The sequence below is a fragment of the Bos grunniens genome, chromosome 21, assembly GCF_055505025.1.
Source record: "Bos grunniens cultivar Pamir isolate PY7600 chromosome 21, Bosgru_T2T1.0, whole genome shotgun sequence".
Taxonomy (NCBI): Eukaryota; Metazoa; Chordata; class Mammalia; order Artiodactyla; family Bovidae; genus Bos; species Bos grunniens.
This window is the reverse complement of record NC_141185.1, coordinates 4,363,125-4,380,335: the sequence shown is the minus strand read 5'-3', so window position 1 is coordinate 4,380,335 and position 17,211 is coordinate 4,363,125.

Here is a 17,211-nt window from a genome sequence, read left to right as displayed (position 1 = left end):
GCAAGTGCTGAGGAGTACTCAGCTGAGGTCTCCAGGGAGACCCTCCGCAGCAAAGCTCAGGGATATGTAAAGGAATATAAAAATACCCAGCACCCAGAACAAAATAAAATTTACAGTTCTGACATCCAATCAAAAATTGTTAAGAATGCAAAGTAACAAGAAGACATTACTCATACTCAGGAGAAAAGATCAAGCAAAACAGACCCAACAATGATACAGATGATGGAGTTAGTTGAAAAGGTGCTAAATATTTTCTATAACTAGATTTTCTACACTAGGAGGGTAAAAGAAAACCTAATGTTGAAAAGATACGTAAGATGTAAAAAAGACATATATTGAATTGATAGAGATTTTTTTAAAGATGTCTAAACTGTGGGCAAAAAGCCCATGAAAAGATATTCAACATCTCTAATTACCAGAGAAATGCAAATCAAAACTACAATGAGGGATCACCTCACATTGGTCAGAAGTGCCATCATCAAAAAGTCTACAAACAATAAATACTGGAAAGAGTGTGAAGAAAAGGGAACCCTTACTCTGTCGGTAGGAATGTAAATTGATATTACTACTATGGAGGACAGTATGGAGGTTTCTTTAAAAACTAAAAAAAGAACTGCCGTATGACTAGCAATCCCACTCCTGGGCATATATCTAGAGAAAACCATACTTGAAAAAAAAAGACAGGTGCTATATGTACCACAATATTCACTGCAGCGCTATTTATAACAGCCAAGGCAGGGAGCAACTTAATGTCCATCAAAGGAGGCATGAATAAAGATGTGTTGCACGTTGGCAGTGGAATATTACTCACCCACTAAAAAGAATGAAATAATGCCATTCGCAGCAACATAGATGGTACCTCGAGATTATCACACTAGTGAGAGAAAGACAAATACCTTATGATATCACTCATACATGGAATTTAATGTAAAAGTGGTACAATAAATTTATTCACAAAACTGAAACAGATTTACAGATATTGAAAACAAATTTATGGTTACCAAAAGGGGAAAGTGGAGGGGAGTGATACATCAGGAGCTTGGGATTAACAGACACACACTATTATATATAAGATTAAATAACCAAAAAGGACCTACTGTATAGCACAGAGAACTCTACTCAATATTCTGGTCGATATTCCTTTATGGAAAAACAACCTGAAGAAGAATGAATATATGTATATGTATAACTGAATCACTTTGCTGTATACTTGAAACTAACAAAACTTTGAATCAGTTATACTTCCATCACATTTTTAAAAATAAAGATAAAAAATTTTAGAAGATGTCTAGAATTAACAGCAGATGACACAGTACAGAAAAAAATATTTAGTACCCTTGTAGATTCAGTGGAAGTAAAAGCCATCCAAAATAAAACAAGAGTAAAATTATGGAGAAAGAATGAAAAAGCTTTAGTGGGATAGATTCAAACAGCCCAGTGTGTGTGTAATTGAAGTCCTTAAAGGAGAGGCAGGTGAAGAGAGAAATATGTGAAGACGTTAATATAATGGTTGAGATTTTTCCAAACTTGGTGAAAACCATAAATACATGAATTCAAAAAGCTCAATGAACCCCAAACACAAAAAATATGAAGAACACTACACTAAGGCACTTCATTATAAAACTGCCCAAAATCAGCGATAAAGAGAAAACTTTAAAAGCAGCTGGAGTGAAGGAGGGAAGGACACTTTATATTCAGAGGAACAAACATAAGCATGATGGCCAGCATCTCGTCAGAAATACTGCATGCCAGAACACAACACAGCAACATCGGAAAGTTTCAAATCTGCCAATCTAGAATTATTTATCCAGCCAAAAAAATATGTGAACAAAGGACTGTTTCATATATACAAAAGCTGAAGAAATTTATCAACCAGCAGAACTTCACTCAAGCAAGGAGAACTAAGTCCTCTGAGCAGAAAGCAAATCATAACACAAATCAGACTGTACATAAAGGAATGGTATGCATCAGAAACGGTGAATACGGGGTACGTGTTAGAGAAATGTTCTCTTATTTTTAAAAAATCTTTTAAAAAGATAATTGATTATTTCAAGTAAACATAATGATATATTGTGAGGTATAAAACCAGGTAGAAATAAAAAATGTGACAATGGCACAGAAGCTAGGAAAGGAGAAACGGAAATAGAGCCTTGTAAACTGTTGGGCTGTATGTGAAGTGCTCTAATGTTACCTGAAGATATACTGTGAGAACTTTAAGATGTGTACCATAAAACCTACAGCAACTTCTATTAAAAAAAAAAAAAAAAACAGGTATAGTAAGCCAACAAAGGACATAAACTGAAATAATAAAAACCTCTCAGTCAATCCAAAAGAAGTCAGGAAAAAGACAGCAAATAGCATATGAGGCAAATAGAAAGTAAATATCAATGCAGTAGATATAAACTCAATTATATCAATACTTATGAAATGTAAATGCTCTAAACACCTCAAATTAAAGCAAAGATTGTCAGATTGAATAAAAAAGCAAGAATTACCTACATATTGCCTAAAAAATATCCACCTTATTAAAAAGATGTAGATAAATTGAATAAAAACAGACTATACCATGCTGAAAATAATAAGAAAGATGGCGTGTCTACCTTAATATTAGACAAAGCAGACTTTAGAGCAAATTAAGAAAATCACTTACTAATGATAAAGGAGTCAATTAACCTAAAAGACAACAGCCCTAAATGTTTATGCCTCTAATAAAAGAGCTTCAAAATACGTGGAACAAAAACTGGTAGGACTAAAAGGAGAAACAGACAAATCCACAGTTATTGTTGGGGACTTCAGAAACCTCTCTTAATTGATAGAATAAGTATATATAAAAATCAGTAAGAATCTAAACACCATTAACAATACTATAAGTCAGTTTGACCTCAAGTGTACAGAATATGATAAATAGCAACCAAAGAATAGACATTCTTTTTGAAGAATATTCAAATATTTACAAAGATAGGGACCAAAAAATAAGCAAATTTACAAGAATTCAAACAATGCAAGTCATGTTGTCTGGCCACCATGAAATTAGGAACGAATACCTGAAAGTGTCTGGAAAGTCCCCAGTATTTGCAAACTAAATAATATGCTTCTAACTAACTTATGGGTCAAAGAAGAAATAACAAGGACTATTAGAATGTAAGGCTTCCCCAGTAGCTCAGTGGCAAAGAATCTGCCCGCAATGCAGGAGCCACAGTTTCGATCCCTGGGTCGGGAAGATCCCCTGGAGGAGGGCAGGGCAGCCCACCCCAGTACTCTTGCCTGGAGAATCCCATGGACAGAGGAGCCTGAGGAGTTCTGGTTCATAGGGTTGCAGAGTCAGAAACAGCTGAAGTGACTTAGCACACATTAGAAGGTAGTTTGATATGGATGAAAATAAAAACACAACATGTTGACATGTGTAAGATGCAATTAAAACAGTACTTTCAGTGAAATTTATAGAACTAAATACCTAACTAAAAAGAAAAAGAGAAAACTCTTGAAAGCTTCCATCTTAAGAAATAAGAAAAAGATAAAAATCAGTGAAGTGGGAAAAGAAAAATTATATAAAATAATGAAGCCAAAAGCTAAGTATTTGAAAAGATAAATCAAATTGATAAAGTGAAAATTGCTCACTCATGTCCAACACTTTGTGACCCCACGCACTTTACGATGCCAGGCTCCTCTGTACATAGAATTCTCCAGGCAAGAATACTGGAGTGGGTAGCCATTTCCTTCTCTGGGGGATTGTCCCATTCCAGAGATCAAACCTGGGTCTCCTGCATTGCAGGTGGATGCTTTACCATCTCAGCCACCAGGGAAGCCCTTACCTTTAGCCAAACAAATGTGGAAAAAGAGACAGAGAAAAGAAATTACCAATATCAGAAATAAGAAAGAGGAGCAACATTCCTACAAATCCTATAGGCAAAAATAATAATAATGAGAGAATATTATGAACAACTTTATATAAATTCAATAACTTAATGAAATGGGAAATTACTTGGAAGACACAAATTTCCAAAGTTCACCCAAGAATAAACAGGCAATCCTAACAGGTTAGCTTTATAGCTATTAAAGAAATTGAATTTGTACTTAGAATCTTTCTCACAGAGAAATATCCCAGGCCCAAAAGGCTTAACGAGAGAGTTCCAACCACCACTTAAGAAAGAAGCAAAATCAATTCTACACAAATCCTTCCAGAAAACTGAAGCGGAGGGGGTATTTTCTAACTTGTATAAGGCCAGCATTACCCTGATACCAAAACCAGAAAATATTACAAGAAACTGCAGAGCAATATCCCTCTCCTATAAACATAGACATAAATATTCTTAGCAAAATTTGAGCATATATAATCCAACAATAGGCAAAAAGGACACTACATTGTGACCAAATGGGGTTTATGAAAGAATGCAAGGTTGACTTAACACCTGAAAATCAGATAGTATAATTCATCATATTGTCAGAATAAAGGAGTAAAAAGAGAGGATTATATCAATAAACACAAAAGACTCATTTCACAAAATCTAATATCTCATTCCTTATAAATACTGTCAGGAAATCAGTATTAGAGGAAATTCCTCAACCTAAGGAAGAGCAGCTACAAGAAAGCTACAACTGACATTACTAAAGGTAGAAGACTTAATTCTTTCCCCTGAGTTTAAGAACAAGATAAGGATGTCTGTTCTTACCACTTTTATTCACTTTTATTTTTTTGGAGGTTCTAGCTAACTCAAAGGGGGCTTCCAAGGTGGTTCAAGGAATAAAGAATCTGCCTGCCAATGCAGGGGCCACAGGAGACACAGGTTCAATCCCTGGGTCGGGAAGATTCCCTGGAGGAGGAAATGGCAACCCTCTCCAGTATTCTTGCCTGGGAAATCCCATGGACAGAGGAGCCTGCTGAGCTACAGTCCATGGGGTCACAAAGAGTCAGACACGACTGAAAGATTGAGCATACACGCACATACACTAATGCAAAATTGCAGAGAGAAGAAATAAAAGGCATATATCCTTGAAAGGTAGAAGTAAAACTGTCATAATTGCTCATAGTCATGACCCTCAACACAGAAAATCCTAAGGAATCTACAAAAAACAAAAACCACCAGAACTAATAAGTGAGTTTACCAGGTTTGCAAGATGATTCTATGTATTAATATAAACTATCCTGCTGCTGCTGCTGCTAAGTAGCTTCAGTTGTGTCCGACTCTGTGTGACCCCAGAGACGGCAGCCCACCAGGCTCCCCCGTCCCTGGGATTCTCCAGGCAAGAATACCGGAGTGGGTTGCCATTTCCTTCTCCAATGCATGAAAGTGAAAAGTGGAAGTGAAGCCACCTAGTCATGTCCAACTCTTAGTGACCCCATGGACTGCAGCCTACCAGGCTCCTCCGTCCATGGGATTTTCCAGGCAAGAGTACTAGAGTGGGGTGCCATTGCCTTCTCCGATTAACTATCTTATATATTTCTAAATATTAACAAGTAAACAAAAAGAAATTGAAATAGAAAAAAATAAAATTATTCAAATATAATCAAAACAGATAAAATGCTTGGGGTTGAATTTGGAAAAGGATGTGCATACAACACACACACACAAAAAAAACAAAACAGTGTGAGAGGAACACCTCTGTAAATGGAGAGACACTGTCTTCACGCATTAGAAGATTCAGTGCTGTTAAGCTGTCAGTTGTCCCCAGATGAATGTACAGATTCAATATCAACTCAGTCAAAATCTAAGCAAATTTACTGTAGAAATGGATTAGCTGATTTTAAAATTTATATTTAGTCATTCAGTCATGTCCAACTCTTTGAGACCCCGTGGACTGCAGCCCACCAGGCTCCTCTGTTCATAGAATTCTCCAGGAAAGAATATTGGACTGAGTTGCCATTTCCTTCTCCAGGCGATCTTCTCAGCCCAGGGATCAAACCCAGGTCTCCTGCATTGCAAGCAGATTCTTTACTCTGAGCCACAAGGGAGGCCCTGGTGGCTTGGAAAAATGGGAAAGAATGGGAAAGACTAGAAATCTCTTCAAGAAAATTAGAGATACCAAGGGAACATTTCATGCAAAAATGGGCTCGATAGAGGACAGAAATGGTATGGACCTAACAGAAGCAGAAGATATTAAGAAGAGGTGGCAAGAATACACGGAAGAACTATACAAAAAAGATTGTCACGTCCCAGATAATCACGATGGTGTGATCACTCATCTAGAGCCAGACATCCTGGAATGTGAAGTCAAGTGGGCCTTAGAAAGCATCACTACGAACAAAGCTAGTGGAGGTGATGGAATTCCAGTTGAGCTATTTCAAATCCTGAAAGATGGTGCTGTGAAAGTGCTGCATTCAATATGCCAGCAAATTTGGAAAACTCAGCAGTGGCCACAGGACTGGAAAAGGTCAGTTTTCATTCCAATCCCAAAGAAAGGCAATGCCAAAGAATGCTCAAACTACCGCACAATTGCACTCATCTCACATGCTAGTAAAGTAATGCTCAAAATTGTCCAAGCCAGGCTTCAGCAATTCGTGAACCGTGAACTTCCTGATATTCAAGCTGGTTTTAGAAAAGGCAGAGGAACCAGAGATCAAATTGCCAACATCTGCTGGATCATGGAAAAAGCAAGAGAGTTCCAGAAAAACATCTATTTCTGCTTTATTGACTATGCCAAAGCCTTTGACTGTGTGGATCACAATAAACTGTGGAAAATTCTGAAAGAGATGGGAATACCAGACCACCTGACTTGCCTCTTGAGAAATTTGTATGCAGTTAGAACTGGACATGGAACAACAGACTGGTTCCAAATAGGAAAAGGAGTTCGTCAAGGCTGTATACTGTCACCCTGCTTATTTAACTTCTATGCAGAGTACATCATGAGAAGCGCTGGACTGGAAGAAACACAAGCTGGAATCAAGATTGCCGGGAGAAATATCAATAACCTCAGATATGCAGATGACACCACCCTTATGGCAGAAAGTGAAGAGGAACTCAAAAGCCTCTTGATGAAAGTGAAAGTGGAGAGTGAAAAAGTTGGCTTAAAGCTCAACATTCAGAAAACAAAGATCATGGCATCTGGTCCCATTACTTCATGGCAAATAGATGGGGAAACAGTGGAAACAGTGTCAGACTTTATTTTGGGGGGCTCCAAAATCACTGCAGATGTTGACTGCAGCCATGAAATTAAAAGATGCTTACTCCTTGGAAGGAAAGTTATGACCAACCTAGATAGCATATCGAAAAGCAGAGACATTACTTTGCCAACAAAGGTCCGTCTAGTCAAGGCTATGGTTTTTCCAGTGGTCATGTATGGATGTGAGAGTTGGACTGTGAAGAAGGCTGAGCGCTGAAGAATTGATGCTTTTGAACTGTGGTGTTGGAGAAGACTCTTGAGAGTCCCTTGGACTGCAAGGAGATCCAACCAGTCCATTCTGAAGGAGATCAGCCCTGGGATTTCTTTGGAAGGAATGATGCTAAAGCTGAAACTCCAGTACTTTGGCCATCTCATGTGAAGAGTTGACTCATTGGAAAGAACTCTGATGCTGGGAGGGATTGGGGGCAGGAGGAGAAGGGGACGACAGAGGATGAGATGGCTGGATGGCATCACTGACTCAATGGACGTGAGTCTGAGTGAACTCCGGGAGTTGGTGATGGACAGGGAGGCCTGGCGTGCTGTGATTCATGGGGTTGCAAAGAGTCGGACATGACTGAGTGACTGAACTGAACTGAACTGATATTAATTCAATATGATATGTATTTATATTAAGTTATACATTAATTTATATTAAAATACAAGCACCTAGAAAAACTACACACACACACACACTTTGGGGGGAAAAATAGGACAAAGTTTAAACTAAATGAATAAATTTAATGATTGATTACAATACTAATCAAGACAGTGTCATACTAATGTATAGACAGACAGTACCATAATAATGTATAGTATAGCAGTTAATGTCGGAGAAGGCAATGGCACCCCCCTCCAGTACTCTTGCCTGGAAAATCCCATGGACGGAGGAGCCTGGTAGGCTGAAGTCCATGAGGTCGCTAAGAGTCAGACACGACTGAGCAACTTCACTTTCACTTTTCGCTTTCCTGCATTGGAGAAGGAAATAGCAACCTACTCCAGTATTCTTGCCTGGAGAATCCCAGGGACGAAGGAGGCTGGTGGGCTGCCATCTATGGGATTGCACAGAGTCAGACACTACTGAAGCGACTTAGCAGCAGCAGCAGCAGAAGTTAATGTAGCAGAAAAAAGAGGCCAGTAGATAGTGCTTATTTGAGGATGGGAAGGATGGGGGAACAGATTACAAGGAGCTAGAGAAAGTTTTAGGAAGTGATGGTTACATTCATCATTTGATTGTTGTTATGGTTTCAAATAACCATTTTAGAGGAACTAAAAAGCCTTTTGATGAAAGTGAAAGAGGAGAATGAAAACGTTGGCTTAAAGCTCAACATTCAGAACACTAAGACCATGGCATCCGGTCCCATCACTTCATGGCAAATAGATGGGGAAACAGTGTCAGACTTTATTTTTTGGAGCTCCAAAATCACTGCAGATGGTGATTGCAGCCATGAAATTAAAAGACGCTTACTCCTTGGAAGGAAAGTTATGACCAACCTAGACAGCATATTCAAAAGCAGGGACGTTACTTTGCCAACAAAGGTCTGTCTAGTCAAGGCTATGGTTTTTCCTGTGGTCATGTATGGATGTGAGAGTTGGACTGTGAAGAAAGCTGAGAGCCAAAGAATTGATGCTTTTGAACTGTGGTGCTGGAGAAGACTCTTGAGAGTCTCTTGGACTGCAAGGGGATCCAACAAATCCATCCTAAACGAGATCGGTCCTGGATGTTCTTTGGAAGGACTGATGCTGAAGCTGAAACTCCAATACTTTGGCCACCTCATGGGAAGAGTTGACTCATTGGAAAAGACCCTGATGCTGGGAGGGATTTGTGGCAGGAGGAGAAGGGGACAACAGAGGATGAGATGGCTGGATGGCATCACCTACTTGATGGACATGACTTTGGGTAAACTTTGGGGTTGGTGGTGGACAGGGAGGCCTGGCATGCTGCGATTCATGGGGTCGCAAAGAGTCGGATACGACTGAGCAACTGAACTGAACTGACTGACTGATGGTTTCAAATTGTGGTGCTGGAGAAGATTCCTAAGAGTCCCTTGGGCTGCAAGGTGATCAAACCAGTCAATCCTAAAGAAAATCAACCCTGAATGTTCATTGGAAGGGCTGATGCTGAAGCTCCAATCGTTTGGCCACTTGATAAAATGAAGAGCCAACTCATTGGAAAAGATCCTCATTCTGGGAAAGATTGAAGGCAAGAGGAGAAGTGGGTAGCAGAGGATGAGGTGGTTAGATGGAATCACCGACTCAATGGACATAAATTTGAGCAAACTCTAGGAGATAGTGGCAGACAGAGGAGCCTGGCATGCTGCCGTCCATGGGGTTGCAAATAGTCAGACACAACTTAGTGACTGGAAAGCAACAATAGTCTCATGAACATAAAATTGTGCACTTTAAATATGTACAGTTTATTGAAACAATTATATTTCAATAAAGCTGAAAAGCAACTTAAAAATTACATCTAACCTCTGTTAACTAGGCGAAGTTAGGCCCATTTTGAAGACTAAGAAATAGTCTCTGAGCAGGATACCAGGGTCTCAGAGGCTGTTCCGAGGCCCAGCTTAGGATCTCGTGGCTCTAAGACCCAACCTTGCCTGTTCTGTAAGAACTCAGACTAACACAAGCTTCCTCTCCCCCTGTCCCAGCCACCCCTGCTCGCCCAGCTAATTCCTATCAGTTTGAGGAAATTCAGCGCAAAGTTTGCTCCATCTTTATTTTCAAAAGGTTAACTCCTCTGGGACCTCTTCCTCGGACCAACGTCAGATATGGGACTCTGCCTGACATTCATCATCAGCCTCGGGTGAGTCCCACCACCTGCAGTTCATCTCCAGGACCCTGTGAACAACTTGGTCCCACAGTCTCATGTCATCACAGCACGAGACCTGGGCCCAGAACTGTGCTTGGGGAACACGACCAGCACAGAGGTAGGACTAGCTTCGCAAACAAGGGCGGGAGCAAAGCTTCCTGCTGGAGGGTGCAGAGACAGTTGATGTTAAAGCTCCAGGAGTTAGGGACTCAGGAAGCTTGACCAGCAACCACCCCAGATGACACTCGCCATGATGCTTGGAAAACAGGGACAGAGAAGTGACCCACTTGAGCCTCCGGATGAGCCCTGGCATGTCCACCTCCTTCTGGCTCCCAAGGGCCTTTTCAGGTGGCCAGGGTCACAGGAGAGAAGCTGCAGAAAGGGCTGGACCAACATCAGCCTTCACAGTAAGGAAGGAGAGACAGATGCGACTTGACCAAACCCTTGTTTGCTCTCTGAGATGCCAAAAAGGGGATAAAGGTCCACGTCAATGGGCCCAAGGTCTTGACCAGAACTAAGCTGACTCACAGCATCTTCTCTTTTGGACAGAGTCCCTCAGCCGGTTCCGGAAAGGCCGAGGGCAGCACCGCCTGACCCCGCCCCCAGTAACCACAATTCATTCCTAGATTAGCATTCCTTTCTCTCCCCCACATTCCCATCAGTCCCCAGAGCTGCATCGCCAAAGGAGCCCACGTGGGAATCTGGTTTATACCACCTGCCAACGCCGCCTGGATGCCAGGAACTCAGGCTTCCTGAGCCGGGCAAGTTCTGGAATGCACGCCTCTCTGGCTGCAGTACTTTGCTTTTGCAGGCAATTTGTTCATAAACGCCAAAGAAGTATGTGAGATGGGCAAACTGAGAAGCAACCAGAGGGCCCCTAGGTGCCCCAACAGAAAGCTGTGCACCTGCCCTTTGTTGGGTGCTGGGCCGTGAGGAGGAGACGAGGGAAGAGAGGAAGGCCAGCCCAGCTCCAGGGCCTCACAGGGGGAGGAGGAGCAGAAAGGGAAGGAGAGGAGAGACAGTCACAAGGGCTTTGGGACCAAGACCGGGGGATAAGGGAGAGCTTCCGGGGGAGGCAAGTTAAACCAAGCGTTTGAGAAGAAAAGGCAGGACCAGAAAAGGCCTGTCCTAGGAAGAGGCTTCAGAGGCAAGGCAGTGTGTAAACAGTGTGGTGTGATGGGTGGCTGTGGGTACACAGTACCCTACTCAGTGGGGCTGCGGGTACCAATACCCTACTCAGTGAGGCTGCAGGTACCAATATCCTACTCGGCCTGCTCAGATCAGAAGCCCAAAAGCATGACTTAGCGCTCTATATATGGGCTGACGTGTACAACTGCTCTAACCCACCTATTTGAATCACTTTTTATTTATTTATTTATTTATTTTTTTTCTCTAATTTTATTTTATTTTTAAACTTTACATAATTGTATTAGTTTTGCCAAATATCAAAATGAATCCGCCACAGGTGAATCACTTTTTAAATTTATCTATCATGGTAACAAATAGCTATGGGGCTTCCCTAATGAAACAGAAAGAGGTGAGTGAAAAAGTTGGCTTAAAATTCAACATTCAGAAAACTAAGATCATGGCATCCGGTCCCATCACTTCATGGCAAATAGATGGGGAAACAATGGAAACAGTGAGAGACTTTATTTTCTTGGGCTCCAAAATCACTGCAGGTGGTGACTGCAGCCAAGAAATTAAAAGACACTTGCTCCTTGGAAGAAAAGTTATGACCAACCTAGACAGCTTATTAAAAAGCAGAGACGTTACTTTGCCAACAAAGGTCCGTCTAGTCAAAGCTACAGTTTTTCCAGTAGTCATGTATGGATGTGAGAGTTGGACTATAAAGAAAGCTGAGCGCTGAAGAATTGGTGCTTTTGAACTATGGTGTTGGAGAAGACTCTTGAGAGTCCCTTGGACTGCAAGGAGATTAACCAGTCCATCCTAAAGGAAATCAGTCCTGAATATTCACTGGAAGGACGGCTGCTGAAGCTGAAACTCCAATACTTTGGCCACCTGATGTAAAGAACCGACTCATTGGGAAAGACCCTGATACTGGGAAAGATTGAAAGCAGGAGGAGAGGGGATGACAGAGGATGAGATGGTTGGATGGCATCACCAACTCAATGGACATAAATCTGAGTAAGCTCTGGGAGTTGGTGATGGACAGGGAGGCCTAGGGTGCTGAAGTCCATGGGGTCCCAAAGAGTCAGACACGATTGAGCAACTGAACTGAACTGAATATTGGCTAACATATACAACTGCTCTAACCCACCTATTTGAATCATTTTAAAAATTTATCTATCATGGTAGGTAACAAATAGTTGCAGGGCTTCCCTGGTGGCTCAGCAGTAAAGAATTCCCCTGCCAGTGCAGAAGACCCAGGTTTGATCCCTGGCTTAGGAAGATCCCTTGGAGAAGGAAATAGCAACCCACTCCAGTGTTCTTGCCTGGAGAATCCCATGGACAGAGGAGCCTGGCAGGTTTCAGTCCATGGGGTTGTGAAAGAGTCGGACACAACTTAGCGACTAGAACAACAACAGGACGTTTCAAAGGGCTTAAAGTGAAAACTGTTTCCTCTTTCCCCTTTGTAAGACTTGGGGGAAGACTGTGAAATAGGCAGACCCTGGATCTGCACCAAGAAAGGGGGGAAGCCCTTCTGGTGCCTTGCTGAGCTCACGGAAGTAGATGATATCTCTAAAGACCAACAGCCGCCCCCCACCACACACACACAAGCACACACACCACACACACCCATGAAAGAGGAGCCAGTATGAGCTAGAACAGAAAGAAGCCTGGAGCTAAAGCACTTGGGGGCTGAGCAAGGCCTCCCCTGAAGGCACCAACATCAGCACTGACTCAGGACACGGAGCCCCGCAGTTGTGGGCTCAACCTGGAGCCTTCCCCACCGCCCACCCCACCCCAGAGTCTCAGCCCCTTGAGGGTGCTGAGCGGGCTGCAAGTCCTCTCAGAGACAAACCCCTCCCCGTCCGGGCCACCAGAATTCTCAGAAACCTGATAGCAGTTCATAAAGATCACCGGGCTTTCAGAGGAGGTGACCCCACATGTGTGAGTCAGCAGAAAAGACAAAAAGATTCAGATCCTGAGGACTTCAGATAAAAGAATTAGCAGGAACAGGACATAGGATAGGTATGCAGGATATACTCTTAACAAAAGGACAAGCGTCTAAAGATAAGTTAACAAGGATCTCTATGAGGAATGACTGTGCAGATCTTTCTTGCTGTTGCTCAGTCGCTCAGCCGTGACCGACTCTTTGTGACCCCATGGACTGCAGCACACCAGGCTCCTCTGTCCACTACTATCTCCTGGAGTTTGCCCAAATTCATGTCCATTGAGTCGGTGATGCCATCCAAGCATCTCATCCTCAGTCACCCCTTCTTCTCCTGTCCTCCATCTCTCCCAGCATCAGCATCTTTTCCAATGAGTTAGCTCTTCGCATCAGGTGGCCAAAGTGTCTTAAAAAGTACAGATCTTAAAATGAACCAAAATGAAACTTCTAGAATTGAAAAGTATCATTTTGGAAATATTAATTCAATGGATGAACCAAACAATCCATTAGACCCCGTGGCCCAAATGCCTGTTTCCCGTCTTCTCCTTTCTCCTCAAATCCCAAGGCTTCTTTCATCCTCACTCTGAGTCTCCACCTCACAGACAAGTGGCCGGAGTCCAGAGAGCTCTCCCTCCATGCGCAAGTCCACCGCCGGCCAGCACCCGCTCCGACATGCTCAACCTGCATTCCTGCTTTCGGGGATGGACTTTTCACGCCCCAACCTGAAACCCTTCCACCTGTGTTCCTGAGCCATCTCTCCACATCCCCCACGGGCACTGCTGCAGACACTCCAGTCTCTCCCACACTATCCACTTTCTCAGCTGGAGTATTTTCATCACCTCCTTATGACTTAACCCTAGAGTTAAATGATTCAAGGCTCAGAGCCAGTTCTCTTCTTGCAGCCCTCAATTAGCTAAAACTCTTCCTCTAGCAGCTTCTTCAAGAAAGGCTCAAATAAACCCTTCATCCCAAGTTCTTACATATTCACCAGGGTCGGTGCTTTTTATATTTTCATGATGCTGCATGGGTGCATGCTAAGTCACTCAGTCGTGTCTTACTCTTTGCGACCCTAAGAGCTGTAGGGATTCTCCAAGCAAGAATACTGGCATGGGTAGCCATGCCCTCCTCCAGAGGATCTTCGTGACCCAGGGATCAAACCTGCATCGCTTACGTCTCCTGCGTTGGCAGGCAGGTTCTTTACCACTAGGGCATGACACTTTGATTAGGTATAAAGCGGATTTCTGGTACATCACCAGTGTTCCTCCTGTCTGTTCTGGCCGGGAGACGACTGAAGACAGACTAATGTGTCTTCCCTGCTAGGTGATCTGACTGTGTTTCTTTGATTCCCTCTTTATCTTTGAAATTTAATAACTTCAATCAGGAATGCCTTAGTGGTGACTTTTGCACTCATTTCCCTGGGACATAATGTTCCCTCAAGACTTTTTATTTCCAGAAATGTTTCTTAAATTATAATTTTTTTTCTTTTTTATCTTTCCTGACCTTAGTCCTTTTATTCTTCAAACACATTGGGTACAAATATTTGGGATCCTTTTTACTGCCTTCCTACTCTCAAATCCTCTTAAATGAGTTGTTTACTTCCATTTCACCGTGTGTACTTCCTTCTCGATCCTGTCTTCCTCACACCCCGTTGAGTTTGCGACGACATCTGTTCTTTGTGCTGCTTCCAACATGCCCTTTATAACTTCAAACAGTTGGATTTTTCTCTTCCACGTTTTCCTGTGTTCTGCAAATGGATATCTCATTTCCTTCTCTCTTACTGCACCTTCCCTGATATCCGTCTCTGCTTTAAGCTCTTGTTTTATAGAGGCAATTAGTCCCCGTTTGCTTTTTTAATTCATGACAATTTGGTCATAAATTCTCTCTCTCCTATGACAACAATTTTTGATTTAAAAAAGGAGGGAAGGCGACTTTGAAAACAGGCACGCACAGTATCTGTTTTCAAAGAAACCCAGCGGGCCACATTCAGTGAGTACACTGATGACTCAACAAAGCCACGAGTCCCTCCTTGGGAGAAGGGGGTCCCTCTGGGTCTTCCTGTCATACCTTCAGCCATCCCCTCATAAAGGCTCTTTCCCCACCTTGCTGCCTAAGAGCCTCTCCATTCCTTGGTGCTCCGTGAATGGCTGTGTCTTTGCAGAGAGCGCTAGCCATTTCCTGAGACATGAAGCAGGAGATTAAGGACCTCTACAACCACGTATGTGTCCTTTAGCCAGATGGCCCACTGGGAAAGCTGATCTGTCAGTAGAGCCATGATCTGGTTGCCCGGAATACACTCCAGCCTTTCCGGCCTATGACTCAGAAGAGAAAGTCCAGGGCCAAGGGAAAGAGGCTGAGGAAAGGGCCTTGACCATTCTGTGCATGGACAGTTCTCTCCGCTTTGGGTACTAGGAACTCAGATCCACATCATAAGAATCAGGCTGCACTTCCTGTGCCCTGATTTTCCTGACTTATTACCAGGCACCCTTGCCTACAAAGTGCTGTACCTTGCTTTCTTTGTCCATTCTTCCTTCAGTGTGTGCCTGTATAAACAAATCCAGATAGATCAGAGGGGCTCAACAAAGAAGGCATTTAATAAAGTTGGAAGGCAGCGGGGTGGAGGGGAGGTGTGCGGATATCATTTCAAAACCCCTGACAATAAGACAAGATGATGCCAATAAGACATTGACAAGATGCCGATATCCTTGAACATCAAGTAGAGCTAATGTTGGGGAGCTCATGAGCAGAACAGGATCTCTGAGCTATTTTTCAACTTCTTGTGAGCCAGGAAGACCAATCCTTATTCAGCCTTTTGCCCAGGCCAACCCGGGCCATCAGGCGCTTTCTTGGTTTATCCCAGGAGGACACTGCAAAGATGCAAGAGCAGCACAAGGTGGAGCCTTCGGAGACTGGCTGCTGTGACAGACAGAGTGTCTCGCCCCTGCCCTTCATCAGTTGGAAACGCCTGCCTAAGACAGTGGTGGGGAAGATTTTGTGAGGCATTGCTTGTAAGAGCATCAAGTCCCTGGCACGCACAAGCCTGAAATACCATCGGTCTCAACTGTCCTCTTTCTACGTCCCACAGAAGTTGGAGGACAGCTCCCCCTGGTACTGTCTTCCGTTCTCTGATTCAGATCATTACTCAGGAAACACTCACCAGGCTGTTTTGATGCCAAGGAGTTTTTGATGCATCGATGTCAAATGGCTTTGTCATTTACTTAGAAATCACTATTCTTTTATTACAAAATACCCATAAACAAATGTCCCGGACACTCACTCCACCCATCGCCCTTCTCCAAATACATTACAATAGACTTTCCCTTCACTGTCTACATCTCTTTCCAACTCCATTTCCTATCTTCATGTCTTTTTTTTTTTTATCAGTGGCTCTCATTTTCTTTTAGATTTGTCTAAATTTTACAAGTAGGTATTATTTTTATAATCAGAAAAAATACCAAACATCTTAAAACAAAAAACACAATCGTGTTCCTGCACATGCTTGATGGACCGTCAGGTTTCCTGTGCAGCGCAAAGCTGAAAACAAGAGAATATCTGGCCACCCAACGTCCTCCACCACCCAGAAACCTCCGAGAAGCCCAGCCCTAGGGTGAGAGTGCAACTCTCCCCTTTAGCGTCCTTGAGCATTTTTCACCAGCTGTGCGACTTTCATCACATACTTAACCTCTTTGCCCCTCAGTTCCCTCATCTGCCAAATACAGGTAAGAACAGCTCTGAGCTCAACAAGTAACCGTGGAGTAAATGAAAGGAGACACTTAGAATGGTCCCGAGCACATCAGAGCCCTTTCAATACACACAATCAAACCAGGTCAGCAGAGCCAAACAGAATGGGTCCTTCAGCCATAAAAAGGAATAAAGGGGTGCTGCTACAGGCTATAGCGTGGATGAACCTTGAAAAAGTGAAAGTGTTAGTCACTCAGTCGTGTCTGACTTTTGTGGACTGTAGCCTGAGAGGCTCCTCTCTCCGTGGAATTGTCCAGGCAACAATACTGGAGTGGGTAGCCATTCTTTTCTCCAGGGCCTCTTCCTGACTCAGAAACTGAACCCTGGTCTCCTGCATGGCAGGCAGATTCTTTACTGTCTGAGCCATCACTGCGTTATATCAAAGAAGCCAGTCACTGAAGACTATATATTGAATGATTTCATTTACATAAAATGTCCAGGCAAATCAGTGAGTCGGGAAGTAGATCATTAGTTACCCAGGGATGGGAGG